At 44.1% G+C, this 18,822-nt stretch overlaps 1 protein-coding gene across 1 annotated transcript in view; it reads right to left on the minus strand.

Moving 5' to 3' along the window:
* The window catches only part of NDUFAF6 (NADH dehydrogenase (ubiquinone) complex I, assembly factor 6), a 185,908-nt gene that overhangs the window by 101,058 nt on the left and 66,028 nt on the right, over positions 1-18,822 (minus strand). The window contains exon 3 of the mRNA XM_011937011.1: positions 5,508-5,626. The gene's annotated coding sequence lies outside the window, so the exon portion shown is untranslated. The remainder of the gene's footprint in view (positions 1-5,507; positions 5,627-18,822) is intronic.

Consider the following 18,822-nt stretch of genomic DNA (forward strand, 5'->3'; position numbering starts at 1 on the left):
ACATAGTGGCCAAATACGCATGATATAAAATTTACCATTTAACCACACTGGTGTTTTCTTAGTCCTAAGTTGCTCTCATGTGACAGGTAATAGGGGAACAGACTCATCATATCACAGAAACCAAATTAGCTCATATGCTATTTTTCCAGTATGTTTTGAAGTGACTAGAAAGAGCTTTCTCACAAAGAGAAAGCCTTCCTCATCTTTGAGGACCCTAAGGAAAAAACAGAAAGCCGAAAACCCGTGGAACTGCATTCTTTTATTAGACTTAGTGGTTTCAAGAACCTCTCAATTTTTCACTATATTAAGCTATTGAAGGAAATTGAGAGTTTAGATGAAAAATTTTGAAGTCATATCTCTTTATGTTTAAAATGATTTCAGAAAGCTACCTCTAGATTGTATTTTTAATTTTGGTGACAACTGTCTCTCCAGGAAGCAAATGTCCTCAAGGACCTTCATGTCTCAGGAGGAAACAGGTGTACCCGGATATAAAGCTGCAAAGGAAGGCCTGGCTGTGTGGTTAGCTGCAAGCACCAATAGAGAACAAACTGTGTCAAGATATTTATTAGGACAGTTGTTTTTATCAGGGCTCTACTTACAAACTTCTTAATGTTTTGAGTGGTCTGCCCTTAACCCTATTTTTTCCACAAAGCTTGTGATGCATGATTTTGCTGAACATGAGATTTTTTAAAAATAGAAAATTGTGTAGGGCGAGGTGGCTCACACCTATAATCCCAGCACTTTGGGAGGCTGAGGCAGACAGTTCAGGAGGTCAGGAGATTGAGACCATCCTGGTTAACACGGTGAAACCCCATCTCTACTAAAAATACAAAAACTTAGCCAGGCATGGTGGCACACGTCTGTAGTCCCAGCTACTCGGGAGGCTGAGGCAGGAGAATCACTCGAAACCTGGGAGGCAGAGGTTGCAGTGAGCCAAAATCACACCACTGCACTCCAGCCTGGATGACAGTGTGAGACTCCATCTCAAAAAAGAAAAAAAGAAAATTGTACAAAATTGTATAAAAATATATTGTTGCAGGGTGTGGTGGCTCACACCTGTAATCCCAGCACTCTGGGAGGCCAAGGCAGGCAGATCACAAGGTCAGGCGTTTGAGACCAGCCTGGCCAACATGGTGAAACCCCGTCTCTACTAAAAATACAAAAATTAGCTAGGCATGGTGGCACATGTCTGTAATCCCAGCTACTTGGCAGGCTGAGGCAGAATTGCTTGAACCTGGGAGGCGGAGGTTGCAGTGAGCTGAGATCACACCACTGACTGCACTCCAGCCTGGGCGAAAGAATGAGATTCTGTCTCAGAAAAGAAAAAAAAAACAAACATATATATATATATAATTATTGTTTTTCTTTTCTACTTTCTGGGCTGATATTAACCCAGGGGTTATGCAAATCAAAATGGCCTAAATAATCAGGAAAATGCATCATTTTACACAATCTGATGTTCCAAACAAAGAGTAGCATAAGTAGAGTGGCATAATGATGTCATCAAGCACTAAATACTTTATATTATCTCCTCTGCTAGCCTCAGCACCTTGGCTTTCATCCGCAGCTTGTCCTCATGGTTACAGGTTGGCTGCCATAGCTCCAGTGCTCACACCATCACACAGCTATGTTCAGAGGCAAAAAGAAGTTTTTGCTATAGTGTCTTTTTTTGATTAGGGAGGAAACTATTTCTAGAACTCCCCTTCAGATTTCCCTTCAGGTCCTTTTGGCCAGACTTGGATTACATGTCCTTCCCCTAGCTGCAAAGGAGGCTGGTAAATGAGTATCTAGCATTTCCAGCCTTTAGAGAGGAAGGCAGCTCTACCACCAAGGAACACACATTGGGAATGGCTCTTAGGTTGGCAATCAGCACTGCCACCTGAGGCAGGAGGTAACCAGACAGGTCTGTCTGCCAGCAGAACCTATGCCTTTAACCTCTGCTCCATGATGTCACCTTTAAGATCCATCCAGCTCTTAAATTACCCTTCCATCACAAACACTATTATGTAACCACACCCCCAAACTCTACACCTTCTCTCCCATCTGTGTACATGAAGTTCCCTCAACCTGAAATTCTGCTCCTTCCACATCTGCTTTAGACATAAAGTCTACTCTTAATAGATGCCACTCAAACACCACTTTCCCAATAAAGTCTTCCAAATAACTGTGGCTAAGCTTTACAACTCCTTTCTGGTCTCCTGTAGCACAAGGGAACGCCCTGTGGACTCCGTAAGTTTGGTGATTGAATTGGACTGTTTTGCTCTCTGAGTTTCAGAAGAAAATGTAATAAAAAACAGATTTCTCCTCACATAATAGAGTATTGGGGGGGATTTGAGTAAAGTGATACTACACAAAAGACCTACCAAAGTAGTTAACATTATTGGTTTTTTGTTTTATGCTATTTATAAGTTCTTGCAAAAATCATTTAGGTAATTTACTTAAAAATAATTAATGTCATTTCCCAAATTATTTGAATGACTATTTTAACTCTCTGTTTTTTCAACTGTTAAGAACTGGTCTCTGAATTTTTAAACTGCTTCTCAAAATTAGCAAAATTATAATAATTGTTGAACCTAGGTGATGGATACACAGGGATTCAGCACATTGCTCTACTTTTGTGTAAGGTCAATACAATTTAAAACTATTTTGGATAGGACCTCTGGTTTCTGCTTCTGCACGTAAAGAGCTTGGAAGTTGCCATTCTATCTTAATAGCAACTACAAAGCAGGACAGGCTAAAAAATCAACAACTCTTCTTGCATCTGTAAGAAAGGTGAGGACACAGGAAAAACTGCTGCCCCCAAGATTGGAGACAGACAGGCAAATACAGCTCACTGGAGCAGAGGTTCATGAGTGGAAACCTCCACAGAAACTAGGTCCCTCCCCTAGGGACCCTGATTTGCTATCTCTGAGGTGGACCCTGGAATCTGTGCTTTAATAAGTGCCCCTTGGTGACTCTTCAGTACAGGCACATTTAGGAAACCAGGTGATTGATTAAGACGTGGACCCTGGACTCTCTCTGGATGCAGCCCGCCTCGGTTTGAATCTTGGCTCTACCATTCATAGTATGATCTTAGAAAAGTTACTTAATATCCATAAGCCTCAATTTTCTCATTTGTAAAATGGTAACAACCATAGCTATTTCCTAGTATTGTTGTGAGGTTTAAATGAGATCATGATAATGAAATAATACCAGTACAAGATTTGGGGGACTTGATTTAAGAAAAATTGGCTGGATGTGGTGGCTCATGCCTGTAAATCCTAGCACTTTGGGAGGCCGAGGTGGGTGGATCACTTGAGGTCAGGAGTTGCGAGACCAGCCTGGCCAACACAGTGAAAACCTGTCTTTACTAAAAATACAAACATTAGCCAGGCAGTGGTGGCATGCACCTGTAATCCCAGCTACTCAGGAGGCTGAGGCAGGAGAATCGCTTGAGCCTGGAAGGTGGAGATTGCAGTGAGCCAAGATCGTGCCTCTGCACTACAGTCTGGGTGACAAAGTGAGATTCCCTGTCTTAAAAAAAAAAAAAAAAAAGACTAGCAAAGATATCTTGAATTTACAATTTTTATGAAACCAAAGGACTATGTGAACACATTGTTAGGGCCCAGGAAACTTAACTTCATGGAAAATCTGCCTCTGAGTAGTTATTATTTTATTTTGCCTAGACTTCATGTATGTCATTCCTTTTAGTTTTTGCAATAACCACATGCAAAAAGTGTTATTTTTACCACTTTATAGTAGAAGAATCAAAATAGAGGCTTACGGAGATGGTGGTCTGCCCAAGACTACACCAAAAACAGTAGCTGTACAAACCCAGGACTACCATGTTGCAGGGCTGACCAGTACTGTCCGGACCACATAACGAACATACACACTCTGTCTTTATTAGTCCTCCTTTTAGGTGAATGACCTTGTTGAAGTTAAAGAGAGATACAGAGTCTCAACTTAGTTGGCTCTTCCATATTACAGTGGGTCACCATGGAGCTGGGACTGTTCTCAGTTTTGAAGCCAGAATCTCAAGGTTTCTATTACATGCATGCTCTAGCAACTAATTGTTTAAACAAACTTGCAAAAGGCTGACTGAACAAACGTAATGCCAGTGTGTTCACGCATAATGGGAGGGTGCCTGCCTGATAATCAGTGCAGTCAAAGGGCTAAACCACAGATCAGAAGACAGCTTGGTAAACCTGGAATCAGAAATAGGAGTTGGGTTTCATGATGAGATAGTTTCATCAAACTAGGCTAATCAAATGAATGGCTGTTTCTTCAGGGGAGATACACAGTCATGCATCACTTAAATATGAGGACATGTTTTGAGAAATGCATCATTAAGTGATTTTGTCATTGTTCAAATATCATAGAGTATACCTACACAAACCTAGATGGCTTAGCCTGCTACACACCTAACCTATATGGTAGAGGCTATTGCTTCTAGGCCAAAAACCTGCACAGCATGTTACTGTACTCAATACTGTAGGCAATTGTGACACAATAGTATTTGTGTATATAAACACATCTAAGCATAGAAAAGATGTATAATTTTTTTTTTTTGAGACAGGGTCTCACTCTGTCACTTAGACTGGAGTGCAGTGGCGCAATAACAGCTCACTGCAGCTTTGACCTCCTGGGCTCAAGCGCCCATCATTGACCAAAATGTCATTATGCAGTGCATAAGCGTACATCTGCCAATCAAATAGTGGCTGAGGTCAGGAATCAGAATATCAGCTCTCTCAAGGAAGCATTGGTCAAAAGGCAACAAATTCTCTCTCGTTAGTTCTCCTTTTTAAAGCAAATCTCCATAAGCATAGTTTGTACTGTTTTGGTTATCAGTGTCTAAAAACATAATTTTACCTGTTTGAGGAAATGTATTGGCTCACATAACTAAAAAAAATCTAAGGGCAGCTCATGGCCAAATCGGGGCCCAAATGATGTGTTCCCTTCCATGTGTTGCTTAATTCTCAGGCTTCACATGGAAGTAAGATGGCTATAGCTGCTACAGTCATCAAGTTTCAAGTTTAAGCACATTAAGGTTCAAGTACAACATACGTCTTAATCCTTTTCCTGTTGCTATAACAATATACCTGAGACTGGGTTATTTATAAAGGAAAGAGGTTTATTAGGCTCACAGTTCTAGAGACTGGGATGTTCAAGATCAGGCAGTTGCATCTGGTGAGGGCCTCCTGCTGCATTGCAGTGTGTCAGAAAAGTAGAAGGGCAAGCAAAAGAGACCAAATGCAAGAGGCAGCCTTGCTTTATAACAACCCACTCTCATGGGAACTAATCCAGAACTGAAAGAACAAGAACTCACTGCAAGAGTAAGGCATTCATCCCTCTTAACAATCTAATCACCTCTTAAAGGCACCACCTCCCAATACTGCCACACTGGAGTCCAAGCCTCAGTGTGAGTTTTGTGTGGATAAACCATATTAAAACCATGGCAATACTGGGGTGGGAAAAAGAGCCTCTTGCAGTGGCACTAATTTAACTGACTTCAATTACTTGCTCACCTTTGAATCGATCATGAGGAATGTGAAATGCTGATTGGCAGAGGCCTGGGTCATGTGCCGTTCCTCTTGAGCAGAAGGTGGAGCTCCAGACACTTCATGGGTTGTTGAAAGGTGGTTGCCTAAACAAATACAAGGTAGGCTTGATGGAGAAAAGGGGGAATGGAGGTAAATGGAGCACAACTGTGCACTAAACTAAGGTTTCATGTCTTATTTATTAACGTACAGTTGACAGGCCGAGCATGGTGGGCCACACCTGCAATCCCAGCACTTCAGGAGACCGAGGCAGGCAGATCACCTCAGGTCAGGAATTCAAGACCAGTCTGGCCAACATAGTGAAACGCCCTCTCTACTAAAAAAAAAAAAAAAAAACAAAAATGGTCACGGGCTGCTGTAACATGCCTGTAATCCGAGGCTGAGGCAGGAGAATCGCTTAGACCCAGGAAGTAGAGGTTGCAGTGAGCCAAGATCACACCACTGCACTCCAGTCTGGTTCGTCTCAAAAAACAAAAACAAAAAAAAAAAAACCACAGTTGACAGTGTTATTTGTGTCCTAACAATAACCACATTCCCGTCACACCTTTCTTGGGATACACCCCAGTAGCTCCTTTGAGCCTGGGTGTCTCCCACAAACTGTTTCTTATGATATGTAACTTCTGCAGTTGACTAAACTCATTCAACATGAGTGGTTCAATTTACCACCCATTATAAAAGGAGAATGTACTCTTTAAAATATATATATACATATAATAAAAATGCATAAAGAACAAAAGACTTTCCCACACATAAGTAAGCATTTATCTCATCACATAAGCATAAGCACTATTTCTTTTTTTGTTTTTTTTTTTTTTGCTTTGAGACAGAGTCTCACTCTGTAAACCAGGCTGCAGTGCAGTGGCCTGATCTCAGCTCACTGTAACCTCTGCCTGCCCGGTTCAAGTGATTCTCCTACTTCAGCCTCCTGAGTAGTTGGGATTACAGGTGTGCACCACCACACCAAGCTAATTTTTTAATTTTTAGTAGAGATGAGGTTTTTGCCATGTTGGCCAAGCTGGTCTCGAACTACTGGCCGCAAGCAATCCACCTGCCTTGGCCTCCCAAAGTGCTGGGATTATAGGCGTGACCCATGGTGCCCAGCCCACTCCAGCCTGTCATCTATGGATAAAGTTTGTTTTTTGTCATGATCCTTTTTTACATTGTTGTGATCCTCCTGCACATATGTCTGCCTTTTCCCTTAGCATTATGTCATAAACATTTTAAAGGTTATTACGTAGGCCTTATTAATATAATTTCTTTTTATAAAAATATTTGACAAAATATTACAAGAGCAATGTATTTGTGGCAAAATAATTCAAATAACACAGAAATATATAAAGTTAAAAAGTAAAATCCCTGGATTTCAGGAATGTGGACTAAACTCATGCTGAAATCTCCTTCATAAGACCCCAGGAAGAGATTTTGTTAAAGATACTAAAAGAAAGAGAGAAGGAAGGAAGGAAGAGAGGGGTGTGAAAAACAATACAGCCACTTTTGAAAACAAGGAAGGACCCTCTCTCTAAAGGCTGGGCAGCATTCGTCAAGGAAGTGAGGAGATAGGAAACCACAAGTAAGCCAAGAGGCCCCAGCTCCTCACCTCCAGGTAAGACTTGAAGCCCAGGGTGCAGGCAGAGGTGTAGCCCACGTGGCAGAAGGTAAGCTTGGTCAGCCTCTGAAAATGGCCCATGCCATCAAAAAGAGAAAATCTCAACAAAAGTGGGGACTTGCGTCTGAGAAAAGAGACTGACCAGAATGATGAGGACCTGAAAAGTAGTGACTTCATATCCTCAAGACAGCTCTCAGTCTTAGCTGCACGCTAAAATCACCTGGGAGCTTAAACAGGAAACAAACACACACTGTTTTGCTCTACTACACTCAAACCTTCTGACACAAAATGTCTCAGGGCTTATTCTACCCCAAAGAATCCTCCAACTCTTTGGACACCAACTAGGTGTATCACAATTTAATTATGACACTAACTACCTGGAGTGACTGCAGATGCCACAGGTTAAGGGCTCAGTCCCACAAAACTGCCCCCAAACTTCAGATGCCAATTGCAGCTAGTGAGTCCCTAGGTTACCCACACTTCTAACTTGGCTACAAATTGGAGGCACCCATTTGCTATGATGGCTCACAGAACTCAGGGAAACACTTATGTTTACCTGTGTTTGCCAGCTTTTTTTTTTCTAAGACAGGGTCATGCTTTCTCTCCCAGGTTAGAGCAAAGTGGCATGGCTATGGTTCACTGCAGCCTCGACCTCCAGGCTCAAGCGATCCTCCCACCTCAGCCTCCTGAGTACCTGGACTATAGGTGCGCACCTCCAAGCCTGGCTAAGTTTTTATTTTTCATGGAGATGGGGTCTCATTGTGTTGCCAGAACTCAAGTGATCCTCCCACCTTGGCCTCCCAAAGTGTTGGGATTATAGGCATGAGCCACCATGCTTGGACTCTTTACCAGCTTATTATAAAGGATATGATAGAGAATACAGATGAACAGCCAGATGAAGAGGTACATAGAGTGAGTCCAAACACGTCCTGAGGGCAAGACTTAGGGTGCACCACCCTTCTAGCACGCAGATATGTTCACCAACCTAGAAGCTCTCTGAGCCTTGTAGTCTTATGGAGGCTTCATCACATCAGCATGATGGGTTATTAACTCAATCTCCATCTCTGCTCCCCTTCCTGGGGAGAATAGGGGATGGGATTGAATGTTCCAAGCTTCTAATCATGGCTTGGTCTTTCTGCTGACCAGTTCCCATCCCAAAGCTATCCAGGAGCCCCCCAAGAGTTGCCTAATTATTAATAGAACAAATGACCCTTCTAGTACCCAGGAAATTCCCAAGGATTTAGGAGCTCTTTGTCAGGAACCAGAGTCCAAGGCCAAATATTAGAACAAATGATGTACCTTGCATCCCTGCCACTCAGGAAATTACAAGGGTTTCAGGAGTTCTGTGCCAGGGACTGGGGAGGAAAACCACATATATGTTTTATTATATCACAATGTCACAGAGCTTTTCAGGGTTCATTGCCCACTACTCCCCAGAACAGATATTCCCTAGACCTAACTGTTGATCAGTTAAGTCAGAATTTCAAGTCCAAAAGCTTCAAAAGCAGGAAGCCAACAGTGCAGCCCTCAGTCTGTAGCCAAAGGCCTGAGACCCCTCAGAAGGCCACTAATGTAAGTTCCAGAGTCCAAGGGCTGAAGAACTTGGAGTCTGATGTCCAAGGACAGGAGGAGTGGAAGCAAAGGTTCAAGTGATTCTCGTAACTCAGCCACCCGAGTAGCTGGGATTACAGGCACCTGCCACCACACCCAGCTAATTTTTATATTTTTAGTAGAGACGGGGTTTCACCACATTGGCTAGAATGGTCTCAACCTCCTGACCTCATGATCCGCCTGCCTCAGCCTCCCAAAGTGCTAGGATTACAGGCATGAGCCACCGTACCTGGCCCAAACATCAGTATTTTTAAGCTTCTCAGATATTCCAATGTGCAGCCAAAGTTGATTTCTTGTGCTCAGAAAACTACAGTACAGAATCATATCCACAAAATGAGAATGGGTGGCTGTAAAATAACAGCATATTATAATTAGGAAGAATTAGCAAAAGATGCTGAAAATAAAATACTTGTAATTTTTGGAAGAAAAAGAATCAATAATGCTCTGAATATCATACTAGACATGACCATGAAGGCAGTCCCTTCAGATGCTTCGCTTCCCAGCACTCATTCAGCCTCTTTCCTCCCACCTGTCCCCTCATCCTTTCTCTAACCCAATCCTAGACCCTGTGAATGTAGTTAAAAGAGCATAATAACAACAGTCTTCCAACCAAGAGCAACAAAGGAAGCTTCCAGGAGGCCAGCAGCTGCAGGTCACGGGGGTTCTGCGAGTGTGCTCTTTCTAACTGCTATAGCTCCCTGCTGCCTGAGGCTCTGCCGGATTCTGACTCCCAGCATGGGAGACTCACCTGCAACTTTCGTTGAGAGTATATGGGGAGGGGCCTTGGCAGGAGCAAGTTCAGTAGACATCTCACCATACCTTCATCTCTTTTCTCCCCAACCTCCACCTTAGATTTATAGGAATACAAAATCTGATTAAAATAGCAATTAGGACAGCTTTAAAGGGAAAAATAAGCTCAAGAAAGCCACCTGCTGAGTGTGAATGAAAGGGGATCCACCATCCCACCCACACCTGCCCTGTCTCTACCTGGCCCTAACAGCTACAGGGAGCAAAGGAAGACTTGCTGTATCCCAGGGGCAACTCAGCATTGGAATGAGACAAGTGGGGACTGGCAAACACGTGACTTGTGCAGGCTTCTCCACACAGTTATGTTGGTAGGCTGAGAAAGGAAGAAGCGAGGAGCTGGCATTTCGGAACCTCGCAGATCTTGGTTTGACTTCCTGGGCTGCTACTTGCTTACTTGTTTTGGGCCTAGAAGGCCTTGGGTTTGAATCTCAGGTTGACTCTTGGACAAACACCTACAGGTGTGGAAGTGAGCACCACACCTCTAGCTGGACAGGCTTCTGAAGCTGGCAGGCTATGTACTTCCTGCATATGGGGAAAGGGACATCCTTTGAGACCCCCTTAACAAGGAAAGGCTTGGCTACTGACACTCTGGGAGCAGATGGACTACAGGCTCCAGGTACCTCTGCCCGAAAGTTCCTTAGCATCTTTCCTATGGCACTCTACCTCCTGACAGCTTCCAAGCCAGGTGTGATGCTGCTTCCTTCCTCATCAATACAGCCTCATTGTTCAGCCTATTCCTGCCTAAGCTGCCCCAATTCCATGGGGTTCCTATCTGCAGCATCAACAAATCCTGAGGGCAAGAGCTGGGGAAGGCATTGAAACAAAGGGCTATAACATCCTTCCCTTTTTCTCCATATTGTCTTCAGTATCTTGAAAGCTGGAGAACCATACACCCTTTCCTAAATGCCCAGGAAGAGAAGAGATTGGAAAATGGAGCTCCTGGGCCCAGTCTTGCTAGGGGAAAGTTTCTCTGAATCAGGAAAGCAGGTGAGGTAAAGGCCAACTTACGGTCCTCCCTCGCAGGAAGCCATGTCTAGGCAGCTTGTCTGGTCATTATATTTTTCTGTGTCTTCCACCCCTACCACCTACCAGGTCTGTTTTACTGTGTTTTTTCCCTTATAGTAAAGATAATTAAAAAAAAAAAAAAAAAAAAAAAAAAAGCAAACTACATGCTGCAGGGTACCAGTAAAAAAAAAAAAAAAAAAAAAAAAAACAGATTTGGCTCTAAGTAGACACCAACCCAACCTGCTGCAAAGGGATGAGGAGATGGTATGGCCACAACAGCTGGTCAGTGTCCTGAATGACCTTCTAGTTCCTGACTAATGGCCACCTTCCAGGGTGGTATGATGTTCCTGTGCTAACCTTGAGGACTGGCTGAGTGGCCTTCTGGAGTTCCCATAAAGACATTATTTATTTTCTTCACTTCCATGAATACCCTTATCTTAGTTGGTTCAGGCTGCTATAATGAAAATACCATAGTCTGGGTGGTTTTTAAACAACAGAAATGTATTTCTCACAGTTCTGGAGGGTGGGAAGTCCAAGATCAAAAATTCCATGTCTGGGGAGGGCCTTTTTTTTTTTAGAGACAGGGGTCTTGCTATGTTGCCCAGGCTGATTCTGAACTCCTGGCCTCAAGCAATCTCCCTACCTCGGCCTCCCAAAGCACGGGGTTTATAGGTGTGAGCCTCCACGTCTGGCCAAAGGTCACTTTTTTTTTTTCCCTCTGTAGCCCAGGCTGGAATGCAGTGGCGTGATCTTGGCTCACTGCAAGCTCCACCTCCTGGGTTCAAGTGATTCTCCTGCCTCAGCCTCCTGAGTAGCTGGGATTACAGGCGCAAGCCACCACACCCTGCTAATTTTTCCATTTTTAGTAGAGATGGGGTTTCACCATGTTGGCCAGGCTGGTCTCGAACTCCTGACCTCAGGGGATCCACTTGCCTCGGTCTCCCAAAGTGCTGGGATTGCAGGCATGAGCCACCGCACCAGGCCCAGAATGTTTAAAATATATGTGAAATATACATAAAAGAGTCTAGAAATACAAGGTGTCATTCTGTCATCTCCACCTGTGAGAAACCTGAAAACAGAGGCATTCCCACTGGCCCAATCCTGACACTGCAGCAGGAACTTCCAAGCTAGTCGTTGCCAAAGAGTGGGGCTCAAGAAGTAATCCAAGATGGAAGAAGCCTAATAATCCATCCGAAGTCACTCTGGTGGTTCTGAGGAGAGGCTGAGCAAAGTCAGTTACACCAAACCACTTGTAGCAGGAAGTTAGGCAACAAATATTGTTTGGGAGTATCAGCTTCATTCTATCAATTCTATTAGCTACACCTTGACTTTCATTACGTTGGAGTCAAGGCCATCTTTACTCTAGCATTGGGGTTTCCAAGGACTCAACTGACAGCTAAGTATGCTCCAAAATTCCCTATTGCCTCTGGGCAGCATCACTGAAGGCCCAGCTGTGCGGTTAACATTTACCTTGCAGCTGTGTTCATTTCTGCTGTGATATTTTTGGATTCCAATTATGCTTATAGCTTTTGAGGCTTGATTGTTTACTCACACAGAACACTTTTTCGGATCATAGATGCAAGCTCCTCAAGGGAAGGACTTTCTGAATTATCTTTGTACTCCCAGGACTTGGCAGAGAAGCCAGTACAGAATTCAACAAAGTTGTGCTGGCTCCCGCCTCTAACCCTAGCACTTTGAGAGGCCATGGTGGGAGGATGGCTTGAGGCCAGGAGTTCGAGACAAAGGCGTGCTGCATGAAAGAATGGTAGCCAGTCTTCCTGTGTGATGCTGAGGGAACATTTTGGTGAGTTTCCCTTTTTCTAGAAATATGTTCCCATAGGTGAGAAGAAAAGGTATATACAATTTACAATTCTGCTTTTTAAAAAAGTTAATATGATATAGGCATTTTCCTGTGTTACCATAAATTCTTCCCAAGCATTTTTGGTATGTGCTTGATCAATATTCTACTGTATGAATGTGCCATGCTTTTCTAAGCCAGTCTCCTGGTGTTCAGCATTTTGATTATTTTCTGTTATTTTTAATTTTTTTTTTTTTAGAGATGGGAACATGTCACCCAGGCTGGAGTGCGATGGCAAGACCATGGCTCACTATAACCTCGAACTCCTGGATTCAAAAGATCCTCCTGCCTCAGCCTCCTGAGCCATAGGGATTACAGCTGTGAGCCACCATGCCTGGCTATTTTCTGTTATTAACTATTATAAATAGAATCATGACTAGCTTTTTCATTTGCATTTTGGCTTAGTTTCTTAGGATTCCCTGACCTGGAATTTCTGGGTTAAATGATATGAATAACTCTTTGCTAATTTGGTAGTTGAAAACACATCATTTTATGGTTTTTTTTTTTTTTTTGGAAACAGAGTCTTGCTCTGTCACCAGGCTGGAGTGCAGTGGCGCAATCTCGGCTCACTGCAACCTCTACCTCCCAGGTTCAAGCAATTCCCCTGCCTCAGTCTCCCGAGTAGCTGGAACTACAGGCACGTGCCACCACACCCGGCTAATTTTTTTGTATTTTAGTAAAGATGGGGTTTCACCATGTTAGCCAGGATGGTCTTGATCTCCTCATCTCGTGATCCGCCTGCCTTGGCCTCCCAAAGTGCTGGGATTATAGGCGTCAGCCACTGTGCCCCGCCCATCTTAAGGTTTTAATCTGTATTTCTTTTCTTGCTAATGGTGCCAAACAGTTTTGTCTTTGTTTACTAGTTGTATTTCCTCCTTTTCCAACTGTCTGTTCATGTCCTTTGTCGATTTCCTAGTAGGGTCTTCGTATTTTCCTTATCAATTTGCATGAGTTTTTTTTTCCATTGTAAAGATCCTAAGCCTCACTGTATTTACTGAAAACAATTTGCCTCTTTCTGTGTTCTAGATTTTATTATAATGTTTGGTTATTGATATCAGTGTATTCTAATTTTTCATAACTTAGTGTTTTCCCTTGTGCTTTGTTTCCAACTTTAAAATTACTTTATTTAGAAACAGGGTCTTGCTCTGTGAACCAGGCTGGAGTGCAGTGGCATGATCATAGCTCACTGCAGCCTTGAACTCCCCGGTTCACCTGATCCTCCCGCCTCAGCCTCTTGAGTAACTGGGAACATAGACATGCACCACCAGGCCCAGCTAATTTCCCTTCCAAATCCAATATTGTCCAGCTGCTGACCTTATGACTTTGCAAGCTGCTCTCTCTAAAGTAATCAATGACCTTCTGCTACTTTTCAAATCCAATGGCACCACTTGACCTTTGGAGGCATGTGAAAGGGCAAGAGCACCTCTCCTCTTGCTCTCCTAGGTGGACCCTATTGGTTTTCTCTCCAGAATCATCAGTCCTTTGTCACTGGTTTCTCTTTCACAGTTTCCTTAGCCAAATCCTCCTCATCCTCTTATTTCCAAAGGTTCCAGGTGCTCCAGGGCTCATTCTCCTTTAATACGTATTCCCTAGGTGATTCATCTCATCTAGTCCTCTGTCTTTAAATGGCAATTTGATCCTGATGCCTCTCCAATTTCTATTGCCAGCCTCCACTTCTCCTCTGAACTCCAGACTCCAACTTCTTCTGCAACATCTCTACTTGGCTATCTAACAGGTGTCCCAAACTTCACATGGTCAAAATCTTGCTCTTTCAGGTTCGTCCTCCCCACCTGAGCAAATAGCATCCTGACCTCAGAGAGTCTTATTCTGAAAGGCTTGCAGTCATTTTTGACTCCTCCTTCTGTCCCACCCTAAGTCAATCTATCAGCAAATCTTATCAAATATATCCAGAACCCAGTTACTTCTCCCCACTTGCATCAATATGACTCAATCCATGATTTCGCCATCTCTCCCCTGGGCACTGCAGTAGAATCCCAACTGGTTTACCTGCTTTTACTCTTGCCCTTTGTACCATCTGCTGCCCACATCGTAGATTTTTAATAGTAAAGTAGATAATGACATCACACCCCTGTGCAGAACCTTCCAGGAAAGTCTCTACTATCTTCTCTAAGTCTCTTCATGATCCCAACCCACCTCTCTGACTTGGTCTCCTCCCTTGCTCACTCAGCTCCAGGCACCTTGGTTGTGTGATTCATGAACGACACCAAGCATGCTCCTGCCTCAGGGAGCTTGCACCTGTTCTTCCCTCTGGCTGGAATGCTCTTCCACAGATGCCCACATGGCATACTGCCCCCTGTGTGCCAGGTTTTACCCAAATGACACTTCATAGTAAAGGCCTTCCCTTACTCTGCATTGATTTTCTTCCTAGCACTTATCACCCCTGACATATGATATATGTTTGTTTATTGCCTGTCTCTACTGACTAGATATTGTGGTAAGCAGTCTTAAAGTGGTTCCCCACGATCTGAACTTCCTGGTATTCGTGCCCTTATGTAATCCCCTCCCATTCAGCGTGGCCTGGACTTATTGGCAGTAATTCAAAATAAATAAAATATGGCAAAAGTAATGGGATGTCACTTCTGAGAAGGCTTTACAAAAAGACTGACTTCTGTCTGTTCCTTTCCACCCGCAACTCCCAGCCCAATAGAGATGTCCATGTTGCAATGAGCTGACATCTCTGGCCAGTAACCAGCAGGGACCTGGGGCCTGCCAACTATCATGTGAGTGAGCTGGGGTTGAAGGTTGAATCCTCCCCTGGTTGGCCTTAAGATGACTGTAGCCCCAGCTGACATCTTTTTTTTTTTTTTTTTTGAGACAGAGTCTTGCTCTGTCGCCCAGGCTAGAGTACAATGGCACAATCTTGGCTCACTGCAACCTCTGTCTCTCAGGTTCGAGCGATTCTCCTGCCTCAGCCTCCCAAGTAGCTGGGATTACAGGCACATGCCACCATGCCTGGCTAATTTTTTGTATTTTTAGTAGAGATGGGGTTTTGCCATGTTGGCCAGGCTGGTCTCGAAATCCTGACCTCAAGTGATCCACCCACCTCGGCCTCCCAAAGTGCTGGGATTACAGACGTGAGCCACCGCGCCCGGCCCCAGCTGACATTTTGATTGTAGCCTTATGAGAGAACCAAAGCCAGAGGCATCTAACTAAACCCTGCCTGGTTTCCTGACTCACAGAAACTGTAAAATAATAAATACTTGTTGTTTTAAGCCTCTGAGTTTCAGGATAATGCAACAATAGATGACTAAAGGATCTCTGTCATCACCTTTGGCACCTAGAAAAAAACCTGGCGCATAGTAGGTACTCAGAAATATTTTGGAATGAATAAATTAATTTCAGGACTTTTTCTAGGAAGATGGTCAGTCTTGCTGTGGATGATGTGGTATGCAAATGTGAGTCCTGGAACTGCTTCAGCCACTCCATGGCCATTTGTGAGGTCAGCCTGAATGCAGGACCAACACAGACGGGCATATCCAAGAAAACAGCGAAGTCGCAAAGCCGGAGCCCCAGCAAACACATCTGCCCTACCTATAAATTGTTTTGGCTACTTGATCAAAGTTTAAGCTAGTTTGGGCTCAGTTTTCAAGAACTTGTAACTAAAAGCAGCCTGATGATTACACTTTTCAAGGCATCATTCCCTTTTTCTCTCTCTCCACATGTTCTTTTTCTTTCTTTCTTTCTTTCTTCTGCCTACCATAAGAGATTATAATGGTCTATCCAGTTTCCATTCCTTACATTCCTTACCAAGGGAACCTGATTTAGTTGGTGCAGTAATGGGCCTAGCTAAGAACTGTATTTCCAGCCTCCCTTGAAAATAGTTCTAAGTTCTGGCCAATGTAAGCAGAAGTTATATAGTGAGTCTCCTGGAAAGACTTCCTTAAAAGCAGCCCCACTTGGCTGGCAGACACCTTTTTCCTTTGGCCTCTTCCTCTTTCCTGCTGCCTGAAATAGGATGGTGGGACCTAAAATGACCATTTTGTGAAACTAAAGCACATTTGAGCATGGACCACACACACTTAAGTATGGTGGAAGAAAAAGAGAGCCTGAGTGTCTAATGAAGCCAAGAATCTAACCCTGAAAGCCTCACTGCTGAACTCTGTGATGAGAAGAAACCAATCCTAATCATATTCATTGCCTTTTCTGTTATTTATTTATTTATTTAGAGACAAGGTCTCACTCTGTCACCCAGGCTGGAGTGCAGTGGTGCAGTCACAGGGAGGGATTTCCCCCACACCAAGAAGAGATGCTGGGCCTGAGAAGAGGAAAGAGACATCTCTGGCACCCATCAGTGGCAAAGACCTGTGCCATGCTTTCTGGATGTATCAGGCACTGGGTGTAAATTCCCATGGTCCATCAGGGAGATGGAGTGTGATAGAGTTTGGATATCTGTCCCCTCCAAATCTCATGTTAAAATGTGAACCCCACCAATGTTAGAAGTGGGGCTTAGTGGGAGATACTGGGTCATGGGGGCAGATGATTCATGAATGGCTCGGTGCCATCCCCTTGGTGATGAGTGAGTTCTCAATCCATTAGTGCACATGAAATTTGGTTGTTTAAAGGAAGCTGGCACCTCCATCTCGCTGTCTTGCTATGTAACATGCCTGCTCCCCTTTGCCTTCTGCCATGAGCAAAAGCATCCTGAGCCCGCACCAGAAGCAGATGTTGGTGCCATGCTTCTCATACAGCCTGCAGAACTGTGAGCCATATAAACCTCTTTTATTTATAAATTACCCAGTCTCGGGTATTTTTCTTCTTCTTCTTCTTTTTTTTTTTTGAAACAGGGTCTCTCTCTGTTGCCTAGGCTGGAGTGCAGTGGAATCATCATAGCTCACAGCAGCCTCAACCTCTTGGTCTCAAAGTATCCTCCTGCCACAACCTCCCAAGTAGCTGGGACTACAGGCATGTGCCACCATGCCCAGCTATTTTATAAATTTTTTTGTAGAGGTGGGGTCTCCCTATGTTGCCCAGTTTGGTCTCAAACTCCTAGGCTCAAGGGGTCCTCCCACTTCACCCTCCCAAAGTGCTGGGATTATAGGCATGAGCCACCGTGCCCTGCCCAGGTATTTCTTCATAGCAATGTAAAACAGACTAATACAGGGTCCTACCGTCAGGGTTCCTATGTCACAGAAACAGCAGCACCAGGGACTGAAGGGCCCTGCAGGCCAACTACGGCAACAGAATTTTAGCACAGCCTTGGGTGCAGGGGGAATCCCCAGGAAGGACTAAGATGACTTTCCCACAGCCCTAACAGGATGAGGGCTGAATGTGAAAATGAAGTTGAATAATAAGATAATGAAATGGGGTATTTATTGACCTGCTGAGCTTGTACACTGAGCTTCCGAACTCCTTGAGAAGCAGGCCTCCACCTGTCTTTCCCAGCTACTGCCCTGTTCTCCCTAAATGCCCTCTGCTCTCTGGCTCTTGTTTTTCAGCCCCAGATTTCTGGCTCCCTAGACCTGCTGTCACAGGTTATTTGCCAGCCTTCACAATTTCCCATCTGGTTCTTTGGACTCTGAGTTTCCTGAAGTTGCCTCTGCAGGCAGCTTGGGTTTTGGAATCCTCTATTACCTAGTTAGACGTTTGGCTATGGCCCTTGTTCCAACCCGTCTCCAGCTGAGTCAGAAAGAAGGGACACAAGCACAGAAAGCTCTTTTCTCTTTGCTTCCTGACATAACTGTATTCATCCTTCAAGTCCTTGTTCATATGTTATCTCCTGGGATCATTTCCTGACCTCCTTAGGTAGGGTTCCTTTTCTGGGTTTCCATAGCATTTTATTTATATATCTGTCCCCTCACAGTGCATTCTTTATATGTTTACATGGTGGTCTTTCCACCTTGACAATGAGTACCTTGGGGGCAGGACCCCTGCTTCATTTACTTAGCACAATGTCAGCTACAGAGTAAGTCCTCAAAAATGCTTGTTAAATACCATTTTTCATGCAGTCTCCACACTGTCATGTACTCTTCTTTTTCTAGCCTTCTTTTTATCTGTATCAGTAAGACATGCCTTTGGCTACAGGTAATAGAGAAACTGACCGCAGTGATTTAATAGTTAGAGATCTTTTTTTCTCACATGGAAAGGAGTTTGAGCCAGGTGCAGTGGCTCACGCCTGTCTGTAATCCCAGCACTTTGTGAGGCCAAGGCAGGTGGATCACTTGAGGTCAGGAGTTCCAGACCAGTCTGGCCAACTTGGCAAAACCCCGTCTCTACTAAAAATACAAAAATTAGATGGGCTTGGTGGCGGGTGTCTGTAATCCCACCTACTCAGGAGGCTGAGACAGGAGAATTGCTTGAACCCAGGAAGCGGAGGTTGCAGTGAGCTGAGATCATGCCACTGCACTCCAGCCTGGGCAACACAGCAAGACTCCATC

Source organism: Colobus angolensis, unplaced genomic scaffold, assembly GCF_000951035.1.
Source record: "Colobus angolensis palliatus isolate OR3802 unplaced genomic scaffold, Cang.pa_1.0 Scaffold16, whole genome shotgun sequence".
Taxonomy (NCBI): Eukaryota; Metazoa; Chordata; class Mammalia; order Primates; family Cercopithecidae; genus Colobus; species Colobus angolensis.